We start from the raw sequence: 7700 nt of genomic DNA, 5'->3' as shown, positions 1-7700 counted from the left end.
GGGCCGGCCAACGGTGCGTTAGACTTGCGCCCCGGCACCGCCGTTCGGACGCCTGTCCCCGTTCCCGTCTCAGTGCCCACTGAGACAGTGGGTGAGGGTCGGAGGAAACGGCGCAGTAGGCCCGGCCAAAAGCAGCGCCGCCGATGGGCCGCCCGCGCGGTGAAGGAGGTGGAGCGGAAGGAGTTCCCTCAGCCCCTTTCACAGCCCCAGCGGCGGAGGCGGCGGGCCCCAGTGCAGGCCGTGAAAAACACTAACAACCCGCCCGCCGCTGCCGCTGCCCCAACGAAGGCAGGGTCCACACCCCAGCCACCGGCGTTAACTAACGTGCCCAGGGAATCCTGGGCCGCAGTCGTCGGAAGGAAGGAGCAGCGGGTCAAAACAAGGCCGCTGCCGCCGTCGCCGCCCAGCCTCGCCAGCATCCGGCCGCTAAAGGACCGGGAAAACGACCAAGAGGCGGCGCCGCTAAGATGGCCCCTCCGGCAAAGCCGAGCCCGCCTCGCGCTTCCAAGAGAGCGGCCGTCACATTGACGGTCGCCGAGGGGAGCGACATGACATATACAGATGTCTGGAGGCGGGCGACGGCAGGCGTCCGGCTGGACGACGCTGGTATAACCGGCATCCGGTTTAGGAGGGGCCAAACGGGCGCCTCAATAATTGAGATCCCGGGGCCAGAAAGCGCTGCCAAGGCCGATAAGCTGGCCGGAATGCTGCGCGAAGTATTTCGCGGGACTGACGTCCAGGTGGCCAGGCCGACGAAACTCGCGGAGATACGCATCGTCGGCCTGGACGACGGCGCGTCCCCGGAATCGGTGGCGACGGCTTTGGCTGCTGCCACGGGCTGTGGACCCGCGGACATTAAGACCGGAGACATTCGGCGGACCCGCAATGGCGTTGGCAGCGCCTGGGTCCGCCTCCCGGCCGGATCCGCGGGCAAGCTCGTGGCAGACGGGCGGGTTAAGGTGGGCTGGGTCCACGCCAGGGTGCAGGCCCTGGAGCCCCGCCCCCTCCGGTGCTTCCGCTGCCTGGAAACGGGGCACGTCAGGCGGCGCTGCACCTGCGAGGCAGACCGGACAGGCTGCTGCTACATCTGCGGCGGCACAGACCACGGGGCGCGGGAGTGCACCTCACCCCCAAAGTGCCCCGTCTGTGCCGACCTGGGGCGGCCGTCCGGTCACCGATTGGGGGCAAAGGGCTGTGCCCCGCCCTCCTCCCGCTGGAAAAAGAACGGCGCAAAAGGGACGCAGGCGCCCCCTGCAACGCAGCAGGAGACTCGGTCTCCCACTGCGCCGCCGCCACGGGGAGCGCCTCTCCCTTGGTGCAGGCGCCGGTGACAGAGGCAAGAGAAGTGCAGGCGCCCCGGGAGCAGCCAAGTGCGCCTGCCGAAGCAGGTGAAGAGGGACCCGGCCGCGGAGGGGTTATGGAGATTGCCTAAAACGGGTTCTCCACGCCCCCCTGCGATGCGGGTCCTACAAGCCAATCTCAACCACACGGCTCGGGCTCAGGATCTGCTCATCCAGACAATATCCGAGCTGCGGGTGGGGATTGGTCATCGCCTCGGAGCCCTACCGTGTCCCCAATCGCCCAGACTGGGCCGGGGACGATTTCGGCTCCGTGGCGATTTTGAGTAGGGGAGACGCACCCTTTAGCGTTTTAGCTAGAGGGCGCGGCTATGTCGCGGCACGCTATGGCGGCCTGGCGGTCATAGGCGTCTACGCCCCGCCCAGCCTGACCCTCGCGTCCTTTGAGACGTTGTTGGATCGGGTCCGAGATTGCCTGCAATCGCACTGCCGAACCCGACCAACCTTAGTTCTTGGGGATTTCAACTCCAAATCCACGGCTTGGGGTTGCCCCAGGGCGGACGCGAGGGGAGATACAGTGCTGGAGTGGGCGGCGGGACTAGACCTCCGGTTACTCTACCGGGGCTCCGTCAATACGTTCTCGCGGCGGTGGGGAGGTTCCATTGTGGACATCTCCTGGGCTTCGCCCGCCGCCGCGGGATTCGTGTCGTGGTGGAGGGTGACAGAGGAGGTGGAAACGTTGAGCGACACCTTCCACATCATCTTTGATGTATCCGCCACTCAGCACGGCCACCCCACCCGCCGCCCCGCGGGGCGACAGCCACGACGCCGATGGGCGCTAGGCAGTCTTGATGAAGACGCGCTGATGGCCGCAGCCCTCGCCATGTCCTGGGCAGAGACACCGCCCGGACCGTGCGACAACGTCGAGGTGGAGGAAGAATGGTTCCGGGGCGCAATGACGGCTATCTGCGATGCCGCCATTCCCCGGATCCGCGCTCCGCCGCGGCGGCACGTGTACTGGTGGTCGGACGAGATCGCTGCCATGCGGGCTAGCAGTGTGGCGGCCCGACGCCGGTTTACGCGTTTCCGCCGCAGACGAAGTCGCGACCCGGCGAGGGAGGAGGAGCTGTACCGTGACTACCGTCAGGCAACGGTCGCCCTCCAGTCGGCCATCAAGGAGGCCAAGGCTCGAGCCTGGAACGAGCTCCTGGACTCTCTGGACCGCGATCCGTGGGGCCGTCCCTACTGGATCGTTATGGGGCGCCTGCGACCACCGGCGCCCCCGGTCACGGAGAGTCTGGACCCCGACGTGCTCGAGCGGGTCGTCGATACACTCTTTCCGGACGATCCGGAGGAGCGAGGATCAGCCGAGCAGGTGGACCCGATTACTTGGTCCGCCAACGTAGGGGTTTCCGAACAGGAGCTCGCCGATGCCGTCGCTAAGCTCGGGACCCGCAACACGGCCCCGGGCTCTGACGGCATTCCCGGCCGGGCCTGGGTAATGGCCTTGCGCGTTCTCGGGCCCCGCTTCCGGCGGCTGCTGGACGGCTGCCTGAAGTCGAGGCGCGTGCCGCGACAGTGGAAGAGGGCCAGGCTCGTCCTCGCCCCCAAGAAGGGAAAGCCCGCGGACTCTCCCTCCGCCTACCGGCCCGCTTGCCTGCTGGACGAGGCGGGGAAGCTTTTAGAGCGTGTGCGCGCTTCCCACCTCGCCGCCCATCTGTCTCGCGTCGGCGAGCTCGGCCTGGCCGAGTGCCAGTATGGATTTCGCGGTGGCCGCTCGACGTTTGACGCAATCGAGCACGTCAAGGCCTTCGCGCACTCGGCCGTGTCCCGGGGCGGGGTGGCGCTGGGGGTGTCTCTAGACATCTCCAACGCGTTCAACACCCTGCCCTGGGGCAAGATACGGGAGGCGCTCCGGGAGTCTGGAGCGCCTTCTCACCTGATGGCCGTGTTCGCCGACTACCTGCGGGATAGATGGTTGGAGTATCCGGGACGGTACGGCATGCACCGGAGGGAGGTGACACGCGGTGTACCCCAGGGGTCCTGCTCGGGCCCCGTTCTTTGGTTGATGAGGTACAACCGCGTGCTAGGGGGGCCCCTACCTCCCGGTGTGGCGGTCGTCTGCTTTGCAGACGACACGTTCATCATCGCCGGGGGCAGGGAATGGACGAGGACGAGTCGGGTCGCCGAGATGGGAGTGGCCTCGGTCGTCGCCCGGATCCGCGCATTGGGGTTGGAAGTGTCGCCGCAGAAAACGGAGGCGGTCTGGTTTCACGGGCTGCCTCTGTCGCGGCGACCTCCCCCGGCGCGGATCCGCATAGGTGGAGCCTGCATCGATGTCCAGGACCGGATCAAATATCTCGGCCTGGACATCGATGGCCGCTGGCGCTTCAAAGGTCACTTCGACCGTTTGTCCCCCCGGGTTGAGAGGGTGGCGACCATGCTTGGTCGCCTCATGCCGAATCTCGGGGGGCCGCAAGAGAGGGTGCGCCACCTCTATGTTGGAGTGGTGCGGGCCATGGCCCTATACGGATGTCCCGTATGGGCCGACACCCTGGGTAAGTGCCGGCAAAGCCGGCACATGCTCCGCCGCATGCAGCGGCGGGTGGCCATCAGGGTGGTGAGGGGCTACCGCACCATTTCCACGGAGGCGGCGCTGATCCTATCGGGATACCTCCCCTTTGACCTCCAGGCGGCCGCCGACGCCGAAGTTTTCAGACGTCGGCGGGAGCACCGCCGGAGCGGGGAGGACCCGCCGGCTGAAGCGGTCGAACGATGGAAGCACCAGTCACGGCGGTGCGCACGAGATGCGTGGTGGTGGGAGCTGCTAAACAGCCCCGCTGCCCGCAAGCGCACTGTTGGCGCGGTTCTGGCCAACTTTGATGGTTGGCTGGACCGCAGGCATGGCAGGCTCACCTACCGGCTCACGCAGGTGCTCACCGGGCACGGATGTTTCGGTGAGTACCTGCATAAGGTGGGTGCGGAGGCGACGCCCGAGTGTCATCAGTGTGGGGCCGTGCTGGACACGGCCCAACACACGTTGGAGGAGTGTCCGTCCTTTGCTGGCCAAAGGCGCGCACTCCAAATACAGATTGGTGGGGACCTCTCGCTGCCGGCCGTAGTTGCTGCCATGATCGACAGCGAGAGGTCGTGGAACGCGGTAGCCTCCTTCTGCGATGCAGTCATATCGCAGAAGGAGGCAGACGAGCGGTATCGGGAACGCTCCGATCCCGCTCGTCAAGAGAGAAGACGGGTTAGGCGGGCCTGGAGGCGGCGTCCGGTCGTATTATCGGCAGATCCCCACACAGCTGGAGGGATCGGTACCGGGGTGCCCGGAGCCGCCTAATGGCCTGCCTGCCCGCCGGCCGCCCTGATCGAGGGCAGCCAGAATGGTGAGACGGCCCCTTGCGTGCACGTTTGTCATGGGTCACAGTCACGGTGACCCGGCGTGTCGCGCGAGGGGCCGCGGGGACCGAGATGTCTGGCGGTAGGGCGCCGCCGTCTTCGTGACCGGTCCCAAGGCGGTCGGCGTCAGGGTATGGCCCCTGGTGCCGAGAGAAACTGAGGAGATGGGCTCCCCAACGATTAGGGGAGCCTGGGCACGGCGGCTGTGGTGGAGTTCTTCTTAGAGTGCTCACGGCCGCCGTAATGCCCGACGTTGGCCATCGGGGGTGTTTTAGTGGGTATACCGCGAGCGATCGAGCCCGCTGGGAGTCCCACACTACCCGGCGAAAGAACCCTACATCGCCGGGTGTGCTTAATGCATTTCCCTCTCGTTAAAAAAAAAAAAAAAAAAAGAAAAGGTACTTAGTGTAAGTTGGATTACAATTCGTGCGCTGGGCGTAAATATTAACACTATTCAATAAATTTCACATTTATTGGAAATAGTGATTGATAATAATTGTTGTTAACATTCGTTAACGAGCTTGGATGCTCGTGGAAGTTAGAGAGAAGGTTGGATTTGCGTGTTGGAGCGGAATTTGCATTACTTGACAGGCTTTACTTCTGTCGAAAATAATGTATGTAGGTTGTTGTTAACAATTGTTAACAATTGTTAACAACAATTAGACGCCTTAGCGTACGAATGGAAATCAAGAATTAAGTTTGATTTTACCTTTTGGATTTATTCAATAAATTTCTCATTTATTAAAATAATAGTTCATGTGATTGTTGTAAACAATTATTAATGATCTCAGGCGCTTAATTATTAATATTGAGGCGAAGCTGTGCCGCGTATATGCTGATAATTAGGCGTTTTCTTATTAGTTAACAAATTTCCTATTTGTTTAACCCTAGGTGTAACGCAATTGTTTATTAACGATTTTAAATACAAATTTAGGCGATTTTGATGTTTGTATGAGGTGTTACATTCGGCCCTTAATCCATGACTAAGGATATACCGATTTTAATTATTTAAATGTTTAAACAATAATTAATTGATGTTAAATTATTTATGCGATTTCCGAGTTGACAATTAATAGTGAGAATGCAATATTTTACTCTATGGATTTTAGCGATTTGAGCGTTTCAACAATAATGAAATAATTATTGTTAATTATTTGAATACTGAATTGTAATGTTTGAGTAGTTGGAGCATAGCGTTTCCTCCTAGTAATTCTTATTTCTTTTAATTCGTTTATGTTAGTACCTCTGGATATTCGTTCGTTATTTGTGCACAAGAGTCGTATTTAATTTTAAGTATATTAAATGTAAAATCTAACTATACTAAATGGTTTTCGCAGTTGGTTGGTAAGAACTTATGGTATTTTGATCCACGAATTACCACACTGTTTGAGTTTAATTGATCCACGAGAATTTTACACAATGTGAAAATTCTCGTGGATCAATTTTCAATTAATAGTTTGTTTCAGGATATTTTGAGTATAAGAATATTTATTAACATAATTTCATTTATGTGTATAAAAGCAAGGAATGTTTATTAGTATAATTTCCTTTGTATGTGTAAAAGCAAAGAATATTCATATAATAAGCAGATTATATATTCTGTAGTCTTAAACGTATGTCGGAGGATAAAGTCTCATCGTAATTGTCACAATCTGGTCTGGGGTTTCCAACTAATTTATGGTAATCCTTTCTAGGGTTTATGGGAGGGACCGATGGGGGGTCCTCTTGGCCGGCGACTGCTGCTTCGCTGTCCGGAGCCAATGTTGGTGGTTTCCTTGAGATGTGGATTAGGAGGTTGGTGATGAAGCTGAATAGTGCTCCCAGCAAGTGGATACTCCAGCCATATACGGTATGTAGGGTGTATCCTTGTATGATTGTATTAATGACTAGCTTAGCGACTCTAAATGTTATGTAGAGCCCTAAAAGTCCTGCGCTTACATTTCCAAAATTGGTAAACCATCCCCACAGTCGTCGGGTGGTAGATTCTGCGATTCTTTCCAAGGATTTCTCGTCCAGCAGATTCGCCATGTTGAGTCGTTCTGCTGGTATTGCCTGACCCATTGCACCTTGAGCCATGGTATTTAGGACGGCTGGCTTCTCGATCGGGAATAGGATACGATCTCGTAGTGTTTGAATTTGTTGATCGTCGTATATCCCGCTGGTAGCCAAATTTGCAGGATTGACGTACTTCCATTTGGCTTGGGTGAGTGGCTCGATATTAGCTGGCGGCATGCTCTCCAGCGGGGCTGGTGTTAGACGATACCAGGTCCCGTGGAGCTGATACATTACCGGTAACAGCTCGTCACACTCCCTGGGTGTAGCTTGTCGAATCAGAATGTGGCTCTTCGGTGTTAGGAAGAGTGAGGTGTTTTTGTGAGTGACTGGGAGCTCCCAGTAGCACTCGGTTGTTCTTCTCAACGTACAGTCCACTGGCACACACTTTATAAGGTGTAGAACCTCACCTGCGGTGGATGCTAGGTATCCAGGGCTCTTGGTCAAGGCGTAGGCCATTTCGTCTGGTGAGATGTTGGCTAACGCCAGCGCGTTGGTCAGGACCTGTCTCTCAAGCTGGCACCGTTGCTTCACGATGTCTGCATACAGAAGGTCGATTTGATTTCTGATGTGTTTTTCGACGTAAATGAATTTGGAATTTACGTACGTAAAGATATCCAGATTGTTTACTTTAATTTTGGACTGTGTATTGAATTTTGCACCATTGTCAGATTCGAGGATGAATAATTTAGGATGTTCCGTCTTTCGTATTGTATACCCACATAAATGAAACTCTGCAGTTTGGGTCAGCGCGAAGGTAGTTTCATGCGAGGTCACGGTATAGATTACTGGGCCTTTTCCTTGTGGGTCGGGAAACAGAATACGCCCACAGTAATCCCTGCTTGTCGTAAGAGGCGACTAAAAGGGACAGGCAAGACCGCAGGCTGTGGCACCCGCGGTCAGGTGGGGAGGTATTCACTCCCCACCGGAGATGGCGCTCCTCCC

This window comes from Hylaeus volcanicus, unplaced genomic scaffold (genome assembly GCF_026283585.1).
Source record: "Hylaeus volcanicus isolate JK05 unplaced genomic scaffold, UHH_iyHylVolc1.0_haploid 12183, whole genome shotgun sequence".
Classification (NCBI taxonomy): Eukaryota; Metazoa; Arthropoda; class Insecta; order Hymenoptera; family Colletidae; genus Hylaeus; species Hylaeus volcanicus.
Note: the sequence above shows the minus strand (reverse complement) of the source record.